This window comes from Oryzias latipes, chromosome 16, assembly GCF_002234675.1.
Source record: "Oryzias latipes chromosome 16, ASM223467v1".
Taxonomy (NCBI): domain Eukaryota; kingdom Metazoa; phylum Chordata; class Actinopteri; order Beloniformes; family Adrianichthyidae; genus Oryzias; species Oryzias latipes.
The window spans coordinates 6,195,334-6,214,707 of NC_019874.2; the positions used below are offsets into that span (position 1 = coordinate 6,195,334).

General features: G+C 39.2%; 1 protein-coding gene across 3 annotated transcripts in view; it reads right to left on the reverse strand.

Moving 5' to 3' along the window:
• Nucleotides 1–19,374, reverse strand: part of vps13b (vacuolar protein sorting 13 homolog B) — a 318,686-nt gene that overhangs the window by 211,767 nt on the left and 87,545 nt on the right. The window lies entirely within an intron of this gene.

Here is a 19,374-nt window from a genome sequence, read left to right on the forward strand (position 1 = left end):
GGGTGACTGCTAAGATGAGTTGGAATATAAAGGTTTTTAAAAAATCCTTTGAATAGCAACCTTTATCGATTGAAGCTCGTCTCAACATCTTTCTAGAGAAAAATGGTCCAAAAAACTGATGGGTGGCTTTTCAGCAATTTGAAGCTTTGATAAGCTTAAAGTGAAAATGTATGCAAGTCTAAAATTCTACTGAGTCATAAATTCATCAAAGTATTTCTTGATAAAGTCTCTTTTCTTACCCCCCATCTGTTTCTTATCACCGTGTCAACCCTACCCCCTTGGCCCACCTTACAACTCCTCTACACAGTGTGGAAAAGAACGACGGCATGACCTCTGACACTTAAATCAACAGGCATTAAAGGGCCCTTAAACAAAACTGACGGACTGGGTAGATTGGACTGACGGGGCGACTGGCTGGCTGGCCTAAAGGCTAAGAGGGATCCAGAAGCAGTGGCGCTGAAATGCTGTCGCCAAGACAGCAGAGGTGGCAGAAGTAGTGGGAGAGTGTTGGCCATTTCAGGGTTCACAGATTAGACAGACTTATGTCATGATAGAAGCCGTTCACCCACTGATGACTGTCAGGGAGCACAAAGCTTCTGCATTCATGTCTTTTTGTCTTTCTGATAAAGATTGGGGCCAACAGCCAAGAGTGACTTGATGATTCTCAGGAGTGAAGCCAAACAATCTGAGAGAACATTTGATGCATAAAAAAGAACATGTACAAGAAAAAAAGTTAAAATTACTAAATCAAAATTACTATTTTAACACTGTCAAACTTAGGTGGTTAACAAGACATTAGTATTGGACTGTCATAAATTCTAAGAGTTCTCCTTCTTGAAAAGATGACTTTGGTTTAATTGTGAGACAGAATGTAATAAAATATTCCAGGAAATCATGTTTTTATTCATTTATTTGTATGATGGTGCAGAAAATAAGTATTTAGCACCTATAAACAATTGAGAATTCATCCCTCACACACCTGTTACTTCTTTTTTAAGAAGCTCTTGGATCCACTGGTTACCGTATTAATGTTACCTGTTTGAAGTGGTTATCTGTATAAAAGGCACCTGCCCACACCCTTAAAGAGTCAGGCTATCACTAAAACAGTTCCCATTTGCAACAAACAATGTCGTCATGAAGTCAAATCCTGCAGAGCTCCAAAGGTCCCCCTGCTAAAGCCAGCACAAGTCCAGACCCGTCTAAAGTTCTCCAGAGACCATCTGGATGATCCAGAGGAGGATTGGGAGGTCATCTGATCAGATCAAACCAAAATGGAACTCTTTGGTATAATCGCCACTCGCCATGTCTGTAGGGAGAAGAATTCTGAGTTTCATCCCTAGAACACCATGCCCACTGTGAAGCATGGGGGGGCATTATGCTTTGGTGGTGTTTTTCTGCAAAAGGTAAAGGATGACTGCTCTGTATTAAGGAAAAGATCAATGGACCCATGTATAAAAGGATTTTGGACAGAAATCTTCTTCAATCAGTGAGAGCATTGAAGATGAAACGTGGCTGAGTCTTCTACCATGACAATGATCCCAAACTCATCAACTGGGCATCAAAGGAATGACTATGTAAGAAGCATTTGAAGATTCTGGAGTGTTCTGGCCAGTCTCTGAGCCTCAATTTGTGGAGGGAGCTGAAAGAGTGTTTCCCAGCAACAGCACCAAAGCATCACAGCTTTGGAGAAGATCTGAATGGAGGAATGGACCAAAATAGAAGCTACAGTGCAGACCAGTTAAAGACCTAGAGAAAATCTTTGACTTCTGTTATTGACAAACCTGGGTTACGAAACAAAGTATTCAGGTAAACTTTTGTTATTGATTAAATACTTGTTTTCTGCACCATTAAAAAAGTGTTTCTAAGATGAACGTTACAAACCAAACTCCACTTTTTGAGTGGAACAACTTGCAGAATTTGTGATTACTTTTTTGCTCCAATGTGCTTTTGTGTACATATTATGTTATTATACATGTAGGGGAGAATTTAGTTAAATAGGGGTATGTCATTGAGTTCAAAACTTTTTGTAGAGTGATTTGGTTTTTTTAAAAAAAGGAAGAAAAATATTCATGGTCATGATTGATGAGCTTCTTTTATGTTCCCTACAAGCAAAAAATCCCATCTCATTATATTTAAAAAACTTTACTGCCCAAAATGTAGCTTTCATATCTCATGGATGACATTGTACATTGTACATACCTGTGCTAACAAGCCTCGGTCCAAAGCACCACACATGTAGTCAATTCATCTACTTCTGACTGCAGAGACCCACTGCACGTCTTCATTGAAGATCTTCTGGCTGTCTAATCTAAAATCCCAGCCTCATGCTGACACTTTAAACTGAGCAGACCCCATCAGCTCTCTGTCAGCAGTGATCCTCCACACATATTTTCTCTTTCACTGCAGCATATGATCCCAGTAATACACACAGCTTAGGAAATGCTCTGTATTCATAAAATAGACTTACATGAAGTTAGCATTCACGCCAGATGATCTCCTTTCAATTTGACAAAAAAGGTTTTTTATGTTACATGATTTTCTTTCATTCAAAATAAATATCCTGAAATAAAACACAAAATGGGTAGTTTACTTTTATCCGATCCTTAATTTGTTTTTCTTCCTCAGAAAACATCTTGAAGCCACAAAACAGTTTGAGAGATTAGGAAAAGGTCACAGAAATGTGGAAGCACCATAAACAAGTGACACGCCTGTCTATCTGTGTGCCTATTCAGAAGCACACAGATAAAAACATAATGAATAGCTCCAAACGCCTGACGCCTCAACTTAATCTGTCAGTTACAGCCTGCAGTGGTTGGCTCCTGTGCTTTCTAGTAAAAAAGATGGAAATGTTTTATTTTGTGCAAAACGGAAAGCACAAGGAACAAAACAAAGAGCATTTTTATATTTCAAAACATGAACCACCTGCTCCACGGTGCATCTAATAATTTTTGTGGACGAATCTAAAATCAAATATGCCGGAAACACATCCTTGTGTCCTTTTCCAACGCATACAAGAGTCAAGGCCCAATTAGTGCCGTCACCTGCACAACTGACAAGGAGCTCTGAGGCACTAAACTCACCTTGTGAAGCCCACAACTTGACTGTAGAACTAGGTCTTACAGGGGACCCGGCCATCTGAAGCCTTTGGGCAGAATGGCAGGTCTTATCTCAGTCCTGACAATTTGTGCAAACTTACTGCTAGTTAAGCAGATGCTCACTAATTTCAGGGATAGTTGAATGGAGGTCCAGAGACCGTTCCCAGTGTCATGTCTACATTGCCCACCGTTTCCAGATTTTACACAGATCAAGGTGCTATTTTTATTTATCTATTTATTTAACTTAGGACAGTGCATATTAAACAATGTTTTAGCAGCTGCTTCAACATAAACATGCCAGAGTTACTAAATGTCATCTGTTGTCCTAAGGCAGGATAAAACGTTCAACAGTTACATTTACAACACAATACAATAGCGCAATATTAGTGGTAAAAATATTCACAAAGGTTATTTACAATAAAAAGAGAGTTTAAAAAAAAAAAAAAAGAAAAACAACAATAACATCAATGTCTGCAGGACTGGTATGTTTTCAGCCATTGTTTCAGAGCTGTTAGTTTTCACAGTTTCTAGTGTGCTGTGGCAGCGTATTCCATAACTGTGTACCTCTGATTGACACCACTGTTTGGCTGAATTAAGTCCTGTGTCTTTAACATTACAGTCCCCTCGAGTTAAAGCCCTGGTGCCTATTCTAGCATTTGCTTTTTTAATTATAAAATCTAATAAGGTGGGAGGGGCCAGCCCATTCAAAATTTAAAAAATGAGACAGGCATCCATGTACATTTTATAACTTTTAAAATCCATTATGCCATACTTGGTTAGAATGTCGCAGTAATGATAACGCAGAGACTTTTTGTCTAAAACTTTCAGGCTTCTCTTAAACAGAGACGTGAGGGGTTTAAAAGTGCTTTCATTTGTCTGGGACCATGTGGTAAAACAATACGTTATATGACTAAAAATCATTGAACGCATATAAACCTTTGCTGCCTCAGTAATCAGAGAAGACCTTATTTACTTAAAATTTGACAGATTAAATTTGACAATATTGGATATTTTATTTACATGATCTTTAAAAGTTAAGTTTGAATCAGAGATTACGCCAAGATACTTAAATTGTTCTACAACTTCCAATCGCTCCCCATTGACCACTACAGATGGTTGTTTTTCCCTCGTTGGCTGACATGAAAAAAACATACAGACGGTCTTTTTAGTATTGAGATGTAAGCATGAGTTTTGGAGCCACTGAAAGACTGGAACCATGGCTCCAGACAGAACTGCAACTGCTTCAACTTTTGTTTTGGCATGAACAAACAACTGTATCGTCTGCATATAATTGTATTTTTGTTTTCATGCAAACATCTGGCAGGTTGTTCACATACAAGCTAAATAGAAGTGGCCCCAACATTGAGACTTGAAGTACTCCATCTGAACAACTAAGAAATGATGACTGTGAATTTTCAATTTGTACAGCTTGTTTTCTGTCACGGGGATATGATTTCATCCAGCAGAGGGCACTGTTCAAGAAATTAAAATAAGTTAACTTTGCAAGGAGAACATCATGATTAATAGCGTCCAAGGCACGTTTCAGATCAAGGAATACAGCACCCACAAAGCCTCCCTTGGCAAGCAGCTGTTTCACATTTTCGAGGAAATAACAAGTGGCTGTATCAGTGGAGTGATATTTTCTGAAACCAAACTGCATTGTTGAGATGTATGGTTGGTTGTGTTGTGACCCATTTTTCTAAATTTTTTTGAAATAATTGGTAGAACGCTTTTTGGACGGTGGTTCTCAGGTTTCGTTTTGTCCCCTGACTTAAAAACAGGTATAACCCAAGCAATTTTCCATGTTGTTGGCAATATGCTATGCTTAATAGACAGATTAATCAAATGTACAATTGGGTGTGCGAGAACATATTTATGTTGCTTAATAAAATTACTATAGGAAAAACTAATCAGTTATGATCAATTTCAGCCACTGAATATTTGGCAGAGATTAGTTTGATTTTTCTCCTTTAAAAATACAGAAAATCTCAGAAAAGCAATATCTCAAAAGCACTAAAATAAGCCAGGGTGCAGATTTTAGAGCTAAGGCTAAAGGTGAGAAATGTCTTTGAAATAAATATTTGAACAGTGGCACGAGTAAAAACAAACAATGGAATTGGTAAATAAGAAAAAAAACATCTTCAAAAGGGATTATTTTTGTTTCCAGACTACAGGAGAAATGCTAATAATGGGTGCTCAAAATCAAGAAAGTCTCCCATAAAACTGAAGATGACCAGTCACAAAGCCTGGCATGACCCTAAAAAAATATTAGGCTCAGGTTACGAGAAGAGGCTGTGGAGGCCAAAAGAGCAGCATGCGCCCTCCACCAAAATGACCATAACTCTCGTCAGGCCAGAGCTTCTGTCACTGCATGATGCTCTGGTTGGAGCTCTCCATCACCTTTGAAATTACTTACAGCTTCCATTAACATTCCTGCCCCACCTGGCAGGCAAGTGCATAAAGGTTAAGTGGGGATAGGGGCCCAAGATCAGTTTAGGGTCTGAGGAGCAAAGGAGCAAATGGACTCAAGTTTGAAACAATAAAAAAGGCCAGGGCTATAGAACGCAGGAGTGTGACAGGAAGAGTGGTAGAGGGACGCAAAGATGGGTTGTGTAAGATAAGGATCTGGAACTACTCAGTGTTATGTGCAGATGTGCAGGAGCTGTTTCACTCAGTGTCAGAATGAGTTCACAAGTTATACTACCTAACGATTTGGAATTGGATCTGAAATCTTAAAATAAGACAAGGTACAAAATGTAAAAATGACAATGTGAAGATGGTGGCGCTCTTTTGAAGATACCTCTCAATAGATTTGTATGTAGTCGACATTACAAATATTAATAGTAAAAATAATTTATGAACAAAATAAAACATTTCTGGTTAAATGTGTTCCTGTTGGAGAACTGTTTAACCTAAGGCAATTTAAAATTAAGTCATAAATATTGGTTTAGATTAAGAAATTAATGTTTGGAGAAAATAAAAAAAAATAACATGTGGTTGTGGGATACCTAAAACTTTTAACATAATGCTAAAGAATAAATAATTCAGCAGCTCTTTGTGTATTTAAAAAAAAATGATCTCTCTCACAGATTATCTAGTCTGACCTTTTTCTTCATAGTAGTCAACTCTAAATGCATGGGCTCTGACTTAGTGTCTACTTAAAATGAATTGTTTTTTTAAGTTGGTTTAAATAAAAGTGTTTGCTAAAAAAAAAACACTAATAGTAAAAAAAAAAAAAAAAATTAAGGAGTAGTGACAGTAAATCGAGAAGGACAACTATCAACATAACCAATACAAAACAACAAAGGAATCAGTGTCCTGCAAAGATAAGACATCTATCAGGGGCGGACCAAGAAGGCTCAGGTCAGCAGTAGGGTGGATCAGTTGACATAAACCAGGCTGCAGAGCAAGTACTCCCTCTAGTCATTACAACAGTACTGAACTGAATCACCCGTCACTGGTTAGGTTCTTAGGTTAGTGCTGAGTTTAACAGGAAAATCAATAAATCTTTCACATTTATCTTTAGAGTTGTAATTCATTACCTTATTTCTTTGTAAACTTTAAGTATTGTTGCCGAAAGCATCAAGCGAAGTTTATAAGTCTATAAAGTTTCTAAGTCATCCAGATCATGTTATCAAAGTTTGAAATTAAAAGAGGAGTCGAGTGTAGAAGATCCTCCTGACTACTGTTTAGAAGTGCTGACATTGTGCAGCTAAGTCCTCCATGATGTCTTCATCTAGAGTTAAAGTCGGTATGGAGCAGGAATGCCACAATTCTCGATTAAAAACTGTATGTTACACCAATGAAGCGAATCGGAGGGGAGAGTGCATCATTGCATTCCTTCTGCATATGTTTACCTTAAAAGTGTCAACAATTGCTCTAAATTCAAGAAAATGTATTACTCATTGTTGTATTCATTACATCAGGCTTAGTATTAGCCAACTGAAAGGGTTTTCTTCATTGTTACTTACTTATTAGCAAATTTCCAAAAAATGTTTTTTTTTTATTGTTGCATCCGGTTCACTTTACCCATGATTTTATCAGGGGTACCCAATTCCAGGCCTACCGGGCCGGTGTCCTACATGTTTTCCCAACCAACTTGCCATTGAAGCTCCTTATTGGCTAAACTCACCTGATCCGGGTAATCGGCAGCAGATAAGGCAGGGTTTATGGAAAACCAGCATTTTGGCGCTTCCTGATTTAGTTCAAACCTTGATTTTTGGGTTGCATCTGCTGGTCCGCTGTGGCCACCTCTAACGGGATAAGCCAATAGGTGGGGGGTGGGGGTTATGTGAATCGTCGCATCCCTATAATTGAGGCTCTTCTTCATCTCCGCTGTGGGTGCTGGCCATGTGCTCTACATGACAGGTCAGTCCTCTCCCATCAAATATGCAGCTTTTTGCTCAAACTGCATCTGGAGTCACTGAGGTGGAGACTGATAGCTTTGTATCTACGGTCAGGCTAAGAATAAACCTGTTGTGAGTCCAGTATGAGCTCAGGTAGTGAGAGGCACATTCCATTCTTGACTGCCCCCCCCCCCCCCCCCACACACACACACACACTCTCACACACACGGTCTGGTTCTTAACAACTGATTCTCCTAATGACTGACTTTGCCTCCTAATCTGCCTCAGTGAAGTTGTGAGAAATCTTTGTAAGTGCCACCACAGTTCCACCCACCCCCCTTACACACACCACCTTACAACTGAAACATTACCCTAATTAATTGCCTCTTAACACAGTTCTCAAGTAATAATCTCCACATCAGCATCAAAAGAGATTTCAGAGCACATAAGCTCTTTTACCCCCTTTCATGCCCCAGACTCCTCTTTTCCCTCAATCCTTCTTTTCATCATTTCCACCATTGCTTTATGTGCAAAGAATCCCAACACACCGACTCATGTTCGTCTGAAACACTGCAGTTGCTGCAACCCTGTGGGGTAAGGCTTTACACTCAAACTGGTGTGTGCAGCAATGTGGCATGGGAAAATGTGTGTGAAGCCCCCACCAGAATGGGAGTGAAGGTGGAGGAGAGTCTGTGGGGGGGTTAAGAGGCAAAGGGAGCGCCTGTGTAAGAGGAGGCTCACTGCAGCAGCTGAGCTGTGAAGAAGCTAATGGGCTCTCATGCCCTTCCCACCTCTTCATCTTCTGATGGGCACTCAAGCAGTGAGACACACTGGTCTGGCTACTGCTACACAACTGCTGCAGTGCCCTGCTCTGTTTAATCAGCATCTGTCTGAACTCTGGTTAGCCCGAATGCAACTCTGGGAATGGCCCAGTATGAATCAGTAACCAACTTTTAATGATGTGAGGAGGTGGGGATTGATCCCACTGCCTGCAATAATAATGGGAGGTGAGAGGCAGAAACAAAGTTTACAGATAGAAAGTGATAGACTTATCCCTGTGATGAGCAGGGAGCCACCACAAACATGTAGGCTGAAAGGAAGGGGAAAAAGGGCTGCCAGCGTCAGACTGGCGTATTAAATGGTTTTATGATAATCTTCATTAGGATTAGGAAACTGGATTTGCGCTAATAAATTTGCCTAATAGAAACAAGACAATTAAAAAAAAAAAATCACATATTTCGGGAAAAAAATGTTTTTTCACTTGGAGATGGTTTTTAAGGCGTCTCGAAATTGACATATTTCGCAAACTCCAATGGAAACCCTTTTTATAATTAACTGAGTCACGTGACCAACAACCGAGTGGCAATGGGCTTCTGACTGCAGTGTGAGCGCCACCAGACGTCCCGCAGCATCACGCAACTCATCAAAAGTTGCACTTATGTGGAATTGTTGGATTCACAGCTCCTCTCTAAAATCACCATTTCCCAAAAAAATTCATCCATAGCCGCTCCAACGGGTAAGGAGCTCAGCGCTCCGTGGCCGGAATTAGGACGCTGACGTCTCCTGTGATAGATGATGATGAGGGCTAGTGCCGTGGCAGAAATATGAATGTATCTGCTGTCAAGCAAAGTATTGTTCACATCCATCGCCATGTTTTCTTATCATGTGAGTTGGTTTGTGTTTATTCACATTTATGATTTAACAGTGTAATTGCGGGAAAAAAATTCAGACATTTCTAGAATTTCGATAAAGTTTTGCACATATGTGTCATGAAAACGCTGCTAACGACATCAAAAATAAGAACATCTATCGGCTAAAAACATAAACTAAACTATTCAAAAAGAAAGATTTGACAAACTAGGCTTGTCATTAAAATAATTAACAGAAAGAATGTAGTCAGGAGTACAAAAAAAAAACTCCTGCATGCTGCAAACCCAGAAGAGACTTTAGAAGCTGGAACAACAAGAACAAATTAAGAACAGCAAAAAAGAAAACAATCATTTGTAAAAAACAAAAAAAAACTAATGGATGCGAGACGCAAATTGTTATTTGTGTCCAACTCATTTGAACACAACGTGGTATCTGTGGGTGTGCACCATAAATCCGTAAAAAAGCAAAAGCCTGTAAAAGAGGATTATTAAGCGGGAATTTCCCCACTTGCGGCAGTACATTCAGATATTTTTCATTAATTCATAAAATTTCCCCGCACTACCAGTACACTGGGATCAGGTTAGGAGTCAAAAAACTACAATTATAGTTGTAGCTTGACCTAATGACATCAACATGAATGTAGTTTTCTGGACTGCTACAGCCAGCATCCACTTTATCCCCTCTAATTTGTGAGAATAAAAGCCCCAAGCTACTGATTAACTGATGCAGAGAAGCCAATTGTTTTGATTGTGCTGTGTGATGTTTGATCTGCATGTGTGGAATGTGGCGACCTTTGATCCAGTGACAACATTCAATTAGATAAGGTTAAGTAAATTGACCTACTCCATCTCTGCTACTCAAGCTAAAGCTGGATGGAGTGTAAACAACTTGTAAGCATGCCCTTTCACTCACACAGCAGATACACTAATGATCGGGTTTAAATCTATTGTCTAATATTTGTGCTTTGTTATTATTATTATTTTTTAAACTACATCTAAAATAATTTTTAATGTTAACTATCAGAGACTAGTACGTGTATGTATCTTAATGAAGAAATGAGCTACTAATTTTACTGTTTGCAAAATGACATCATTGTTGTTGTTATCATTAATACATAACATGTCGACGCATCAGTCTGTCACTCACAGAACTGCACCTCCTTGGGAGCAGCTGCCTAGGGAGCTAGCTTTTGCCCAGTAGCTAATAGTTTAGACTACAGTGTGGTCATTTTGATGATGGTTGCTGATGGAAAATATGCCCACAAATTATAAAGATGAATGTGAGAGAGCTTAAAAAAACAATTTTAGGCTTTTTAACAGTGGGTTTTTCCAAAAAGGTTAAATTGTCTAAAATGATGTTGGTACTCTGCCATGTATACAAATGATACAGAAATATATAATTTGTATAAAAAATGAACCCTTTCACCATAACTGAAAGCAGTCTCTTTGGGGGGGACATGTTTATTGAACTGATTACCTACTTACCTATTGTCCTACAGTGGAACAGGCTGATTTTTCTTCCTGTTCCATTACATTGCTCAAACTACAGTTTTAAGAAGTTAAACTTTAATGGCCTCAGATTACCTTTTCTTGCACTTGCAGACAAAGAAACTATTCACAGTGTAGTGAAAGTCTATTTGACCCTATACTATGGCATATATGGTTGTTGTGATCACCCTGGTGCCATTCTCAAGCACAGTGTCTGCAGAAATGCCCTTCCTTTTCTCAACTTGACACAAACCAAGATGTGTTCATTATTGCAAGAAAGTACCAAATGTTGCAGTTACTCTAAAGACCACTGGAAGCAGGTTTTTCTATCAACTCCCTGTTCCAACTTTAGATCTAAAATGTCTGGTTTTAGAATCTTTTGTTTATCACCTAAACCGCTTTATGTTTTTCATAAAAAACTTTAGAGGGAGTAATTTTTTCAGTTGGCTGTTTTGATTTTGTTCGATCTTAAATGTGCACCTATTTAGGGGGGTGTTTTTTTTTCCATTTGCAGGTGGTTGACCAATGGAGTAGACCCAACAGGGCTCCATAATTTATTTTGCCCAGCCCAGTTGGGAGTCCTTCTTGTTGAGTTAGGCAGGGTAAACTTCAGTTGATACTCTGTCCCATAGTTTCATTAATGCTGTGCAGAATTCAACAGATAACATCAGAGATTATCTTTCCAATTATATATGTCTTTTATTGGTAAAACTGGATTAAAGGAGGGACGTATAATTCTCAGTGCAGGTAGTTGTACTTTGCCAGTGTACTAAAGCATTTAGGTAGTGTCTGAATTCCCTCACTACTTGGTGCACTATGTAGTGCGTTTGCCATTTTGTGGAGCTGTCTACGATTCCATAATCCATGTGCCCTGGATATTTCCCAGAAGTCTCTGTAAAAACTAGTATCCATCGATGCTCCTATCTGAGCCGGTACGAAGCACAGCAATCTGCATTGATACACCCAGCTACGTGGCAGAGAGTTTTGGTTCGGAACCCATCCCAAGTAAAAACTAAGTAGTGCATGTCTCATAACTGCAAAAACTGCGAGGCTGACTGAACATTTAACACCAGCTGGTTCTCGAGATCTTGTAGTTGTTTTGTGTGCCAAATGATACATCAATTTTTCCCTACACCCCTACTTGAGAGTATCCATGTTTTCCCATCTTCAGAGGTGTAAAGGTTCTGCATGATGAGTAAATACTACTTGTTAAAGCAAAGTTGATGTTAGGTTTCTGTCAGGCGTGTAAAACAAATCAGTGACAGCTTCATACCTTTACATCGTATGCTCCTTTCAGCTTGTTTGGTAGAACATGTAATCTCCATCATTGCCGTTTCCATCATCTTTCATCAGTCAGCGTGTTCATGTTTGAAGCAAGTCAGATGAAGTAGAGATTAACTAAGGGGAATCCACTCAGAACTGGCTATTGAGATCAATCACAGCTCATTACCAGAGCTCCTCAGCTGTGACGGTCAGCTACTTAAGCCACTCTCACAGAGCTTAAGCCTGACAGAAGCGTGAGGCTAAGGAAGGAACGTTTAGGTTTTGTCCTCACAAGTTTGGTCAAATGCCGGGAAAAGTTCAAACATGTTTCATGTACATATAACAGTATTTACATATGATTTTGTAAAAAGATTTAAATCTACTCTACACTTACTGAAATGTTAATTTTTAAGTTGTAGTTTACATTGTTACCATAGCTACTTTTAATATCTGTCTAAAAATAAGGACAGACTAGAGGTAAAATTTTCCTTAAAAAGTAATACTTTGTGTAGGGATGTGTAACTTGGCGATACTTGCATTGTTTTCAAAAGGGGTCAGGACGATATTTATTTAATTATTTATGAGCGTCCATCGGTGTCTGACTCGTTTAAATCCCTGATCGCTAGTTGGCAGCTCCGCCCACTGAGCCTCTTTGAGCAGCTCTACGCCACACAAAAAAACTACAAGATTTCAGCGAGAACCAGCTTGTGTTCGTAATAAATTATAGTGATACAACGCTCAGAAAAAAAGCCAATATCGTTTCGATGAGTGGTGAAACACATGTTAAACTCAGTGTGTGAGAAAATGGAGCTGCAGTGCAGACTGTCAAGTAAATAAAGCATCTAAGCCGCATTAAAGCCCTCTCCTTCACACTGTCATGCTGCATCATCACACTCATTTCTGGAAATAATTGGCGTCTTTTTTGAAGCACCCGTTCATGGTCCTGAACCATTTAAAAGTACTGGAGAAGTTATATTTAGCAATATTGGAAATAAAAGCCAATGATACTTTTAGAACCTTACTGGTTTAGGCACATTCATTCTGGGTTTTTTTTCCTGCTTATACTGAAAAATATTTTGTTATGGAAATCAGACAATGTTGACTGCTCCTAAGAACAAATATCTTAATTTACTAAAAGAAAAGCACCATGAATTTGCTACGGTAAAAACAATTATATATATACAATTATATATGCTGTATATGAGATACAGTCGTCTTGCTTAATGTTGTGATCATTAAATAAAATTAATTTTACCATTTTAATACAATAAAAGGCATAATAATATTCAGGTATTGACACAAACCAGGAGTATTGTTCCAGTACAGTCTTGGGGTCCAATGCAAAATGTATTGTACACGTATCGCGATACATATATCGCCAGACTAATGCTAATACCCACCCCTACTCTCAAGTGCTGTTGCCATGAGTTTAACTTTTCTGAAAGTCATACTCCTCGTTTAAATGTCACACAATGGTATGAAGCCAATATAAGTTTCAGATCTCCATGTTTTATAAATGCTGAAATTTTTAAGGGTGTATTTAGACGGGAAAATCCATTGGTTTGAACCAAGTACGCTAAATTTGGTTTGCATCGATTTCTGGCACATTCAATTGTCGGGAAAATGGTGTGAGAAGCAATGTGTATAACGTTAAGTTGTTTTAATGAGCCTGCATTCATCCGACCAAATTTCAATGAGTCGTGCCTTGTTGTTGATCTGCTACCGTGTTTACATCACACAAAGCCTGGCTACGGTGGCCCTTTTGGATCAGTTGTTCCGCTCCGAGCACACAGCAGAGGAAACTCAGCTGTGTGAACCAAAGCTCAGTCTAACTGGAAAGGAACTGAGACCACCTTGAAAGATGGTTCAGGGAGCAGATTGTTGTCCTGGACCAAATGTGTCCAGTCAGAATACACCCTAAGTGTCACCGGATGAAGGCTCAGGTTACAATTAAACCCAGTAAAGATGCTTTCAGATACTTTGCAGGACATGAATTGAATCATTTTCTTGATAACCTTATATGTGTCACAAATCTATCTTCTTAAGTCAAAACTATTTTGATCTGCCTTTTTGTTTTATTTGATTTGTGTTGCACCATCTGAATTATAACAGATTTTTGTGTACGGCCTTTAGAGTTTATTACATTTCAAGAACTTTTTACCTTCATATTGTTTTAAATCTATTTCTTATATTTTTTTCTGTGTCTGATTAAAGCACTATGTATTGCTCCTGTGTAAGAAATCCAACCATCCACCTTTTCCTCCTGGTTAGTCCTGTACAATGTCACAGGGATTGCTGGAGTTTATCCCAGCTGCTCTAAAATAAAGGCGGGGTACACCCTGGATAGTTGAGAAGCCCATCGCAGGGCAACACACAGAAATACACAATCACACTCACACCTATGGGACGAATTAGAGTCACCAATCTACCTGACGAATGTTCTATGACAGTGGGAAGAAGGATGTATGGTCAGAGAAAACTCCCTCATACTGAGGAGAACATACAAACTTCCAACAGAGTATTGAATTGGGGGGACAGTGTAAACCCCAGACACCACCATGCAGCCCTGTGTATGAAATGTGCTTTTTGAATAAAGTTTGTATGCTTTCAATTTTTTTTTTGTTTAATTAGGTGTTCTAGCATGAGACAAAAAAAAGCTTTGCAATTTGAAACCAAAAGCATCTGTGTTGCATTGATTTGACAAGAACAAAGTAGCCAAGGGTTACAACTAAAAACTACAGAGGACAGTTCTGTTGCCGTGTAGAGTATTATGGAGGGAGAACAAGTATAGTGCAAGACAAAATATGTCACTGGTGGCAGCTGTGTCTTCAAGTGTGCCCTATCATTTTTCAAAACCTCCTCAGGAATAACACAGGGAGCATACTAATCTATTCATATACCTGTCTGATAGACGGTTCTAGAGTGGGCATGGAGCCAGTGCCACATTTCCTGCCTTGTGTGGAGCTGAATATTTGGATATTGGTCAGTAGAACTGCCTCCAGACGAATATTGAGTATTTACTGATATATATCCAGGAACTGCTGTTAAGTTCCTGGGTAGTGTTTCGTTACCAAAAAGACTCGGGAAAAGTTAGAGGAAATATGATCTAAAAGAGCACACAAAATATATACACTGCTGCTTTCATTTAAATAAAATGCGACTTTAATTTAGATGAGGTCAAAGCAACAATGTAGTCATCACAATTCTCTTTTTTTTTTTTTTTTAAACACTCCAAGTGTATTAAACTGAATTTAAATTATGGTTAGTGCAACAATGTCATTGATGCAGCAACTTAAAACCGTAACTCCTGGTGGAGTTAAGTAAAGTTCAAGTTAAAAAAGGTGTTTTGTATACATCTTGAGCAAAATCAGAACATAACAGAGAAAGGTTAAAAAATGTGATGATTTGTTATTTTGTAAAGCTGTTTTTCTTTGAACTATGGAACAGCAATACTCAAAATTAAGATGTTATATTAACGAATATTCACATAGATGGATAAAGTAAAAGGCAATTTTATTAAAAATATATTTTTGGGCGTGCCAACTAAATGTGTTCAGTGTCTATAAAATGTCTTGTGAGGGCTTTCAGAAGCAACTTAGTTTCACTTTGTTTATAAATTTTTCTCAAAAAGATATCTGAACAGGAAACCTTTCAGGCAACAGCTTAAAGGCGTCAGAGAAAGCCAGGCTGTTGATTTAACACACTTAAAGAGTGACTGAAGACATGCAAAAGAGGAGAATAGAGAATGATAGATGGGCATTTGAAAGCACGACAAGCCTTTGAAAGATTGTAATGGAAGAGCCTACCAAGAAAGGGAGAGCACACTTTAGGTCAAACCTCCTCTAAAATTTTGATGCAGCCTGAACAACTATGATGGTTTCAGAGGGGAATACAATGTGTGAAGCCCTTGTTACGCATCTGCATTCACAATAAATGTTCATGCATTATAGCCAATGAAAGCATATTTGTTCACAAACATCTTTCTATATGTGATTGTCTGAAAGGTCTGATCAAAGTCAGGTGGCACTTCATTCCCACCTGCTCTCATTAGTCAAAGGTTGTGCAGACCCACAGTGGTGTAAGATCCCACCTGTTTCTGCTCTCTGCAGACAGGCCTTTCAGGACACTTCCACTACTTCTCACATACAAGTTCACAGGCCGGTATGAAAATATCATTAAAAAAATAATAAACACAATGATGCTGATAACTGGGAAATGTTAGAGCTTCAAAAAAAGTACCCAAGACGGTTTGCAAAGCCGCATGTGCACATTAAGAGTAAATTCAATTTCAATGATTTTCAAGCGAACATGACTTTTCACGTTTTTTCTATTACAGTATAAAAATGTTAAGTTTAAATGGAGAATGGGAATTCCCATAGAATTCCTTTTATTCAGCCTTCATAATTCCCTTCAACATGTAAAATTTAGATTAAAGATAGCTTTGCTCCACTATTCCCACAGACCCAGTGGTATGGAAAATAGATCAAAAATGGAGGGCTTTATGAGGAACATCTTTAATGTTTGCTCTGCTTTCATTGTGCTTGATTAAATGTAGCATTTTGAGATCCCAGAGTTCTGAGAAAAGCATAAATCATTCTCTCGCAGCTGCTAGCGTGCCTAGGGAAAACACATGCGAACTCCCCTCCTCCCTCCACTCTTTCTTCTCTATCATTATGAAGCCCACCCGTCTCATTGGTCCCTAAAGTGGGGAAACTAAGTAGTGAGGAGTAGTGTGCACGTCTATGTGCACTCATAATAGGGAAACCTGCAGACCGCCCCTTGTTCCAAGGTTCAGACCAACCAATTCTCGTCACACGCCCTCTAACCTTTTACATCTAAGGCCTTTCAGCATTTGCAATCCATTAGTTATGACAGGACAAGATCAAGTTGAGGACAATCAGAAAAACAGCAACTGTCCCAAAATGATTGTTTACTTTTTGTATATTGTCATTACTTGGAGTGGGGGATACAGTCCCAGCACAAAAGGCAAAATTGTAGATTTGTTGAAGTGCATAGTGCTACATTACATTTCCTAAATGATCAAAAAGAAAATATGGTGCCTAAGAGCATGTCACAGACTTTCCTTTGCTCTTTCATACTGAATAATTCAGAGCACACAAACTATGTTGGATTCTTTTTTAAATAAAGAAAATCAAAATAAGACAAAGCCAAGTCAAACTTCATTGTTCATGAGTCCATACAGATATTGAATCAGGTAAAGAAAAACAGTCAAATTACACTGCAACATTTTGTCTGAAAATGTCGCAAGATGTGAGGTCACTCTTTAAAGACCCACTCCAATCATCTTCCGATCCATTTCCAAAGCCTGCCCAGTGGTCTTTTAATTATGGTTATGCCAATTTTGGCCAACACCCAAAAACTTGTTGTGTTTTCTAGGTCATAGCGGCAAGAGTTCATTTAAAATTCATCTCCGAGTTGTGGGCGGGACTGTTTTCTCTGGATCCCAAGATCTTTCTGTTTACACACTCTCCTGCTAGCTTACCTCCCCTCACACCCCAACCTAACATTACTGGTGCAGCATAAATGGGGAGAAATATCAGAGCTTTTCAGCCGTACAGTTTAGATCTATATTCCAGCTCAGACGAGGAAAACAAAGACGTTCATGGATCTATTTGTCTGCAAGTGGATGCATCAGAATGGAGCGGAGCAGGAAGCTTGTGGCCCGCAGATTGTAGCAGCTACTTCACTGCTTTGAGCTTTTTCCAACCGCAATTTTTTATTTGTTTGCTACTGATTTGCAACAATTTGAGTCTGAAATGAAAATTGAAATGCAATTTTAAGACCAACTTTCTTCATATACAGTCAGGACCATAAATATTTGGACAGACACATTCTTACTTATTTTGTTTCTGTACATTACCACAGTAAATTTTAAATAAAATACCTGCATGGAGAGCTCCTTTGACCGGATGTTCATGATCTTCAAAATGCAAGCACGAGTCCTCTAATCCAGCGGTCCCCAACCCGCGGTCCGGTACCGGTCTGTGGGTCACTTGGTACCGTGCCGCAGAGAAAGAATAAATAACTTACATCACTTCCGTCTAATTTATTTTGGAATCTGAACGATGTTTTATTTTGAAAAATTGCCCGATTCTCTGTTACACCCGTCTATGTCACTCTAGACCAATAAGCATACAGATCTTTGCGCCTCTTCATATTGTGGCGAGCCGAGGGTTAGCCCCGCCTTCAGCCCCTAAGACCCATGTGAAGTGAGGAATTGTGGGTGTAAAGTTCCTCACCATGAGTCAGGGGGCTTGTTAGCAGAATTGACAGCCATGCTATTTGGCTGTTTCTGGGCGTATTAATAATAATAATAATTTCGACATACTGAGAGCCTCATTTCATAGGTGATTCACTTTTATACAACTCTCAAATCCATCAGAGAGTATTAAAAATAAATAATAAAAAGAACGCTGGGCAGTGTGAGTGTTTTGATTCTGCTCCCGACTAGGGTTGTGCCGATGGACGATATCATCGTCCATCGTGATGGGTGACTGACATCCCGATGGAGAGACCACCATCGTGATGCCACGCCCCCGCCACGTTGCGCGTCGACATCATAAGCCGCGGTTACATGTACAAAATATCTTGATGGGATCAATGGTCGGATTAGAATCCAACCGTGTACATGGGCCCAGAAAAATGTTTTCAGAATATAAAAACGTTCACTAAGGTCACAATTTCGGTCGGAATAAATCATTCGCACACGCGCAGTATTCGCACATGCGCAGTTTGAAAACCGGAAGAGGATACAACTTCCGCCGAGCGGCTTTTTTTCCAAACTTTATTGAAGGTAACAATTCAATACAAAACGATAACAGCGGCGAGCAGCTATATACATTGACATGTCAGCTCGGTAAAATACGAGACGATCTTCTAAACGTGCTTTTAATAATGTTACGGTTATTATGAAACACCTGTTCGGTCATCATTTGAATTTTAATCCGTGTGGTCAGTGCTTTTTCTGAACGTAGCCAGGATTAGCAGTATGCTAACACGGGCTAACAACATTAGCTTTGGGTGGCGCTGCATCCTGTGAATAACATCAGCCTTTATTTAGTCGGGATACGACTGGAAACACAAATCCACGTGATTGATTGAATGTTTTCTAAGGACTGAGCGAAATTTCTGCTTTGAAGCTCAAACCGCTGTGTGTGTGCTGACGATCCGAGCTGTGCTCAGACACACGTTTAGACCCGGTTCTGAGTTTGATAGCTCGTACCCCTAGAGCTGCGGGACGGATCGCAGTCTTAAATCTCCCACACATACCGCTCATGTACCCCCCCCCCCCTTCCCATCAAACATAAAGCTGTAAATCCGCCCTCCGCCGGTCCACTTCACTAGTTAAGTGCAGGAGCGGACCACTTCTTTTCTATTTTGTTTGTTACTTTTTCTGTTAAAGTCACTTCCCTCAGTTTATACTGGATCATCGCGGATTAACCATTAGTTGGGAAATAAAATGAAAAAAGCAAAATAACGAATAGCAGTTATATAAGAACGAAAAATGTAAAA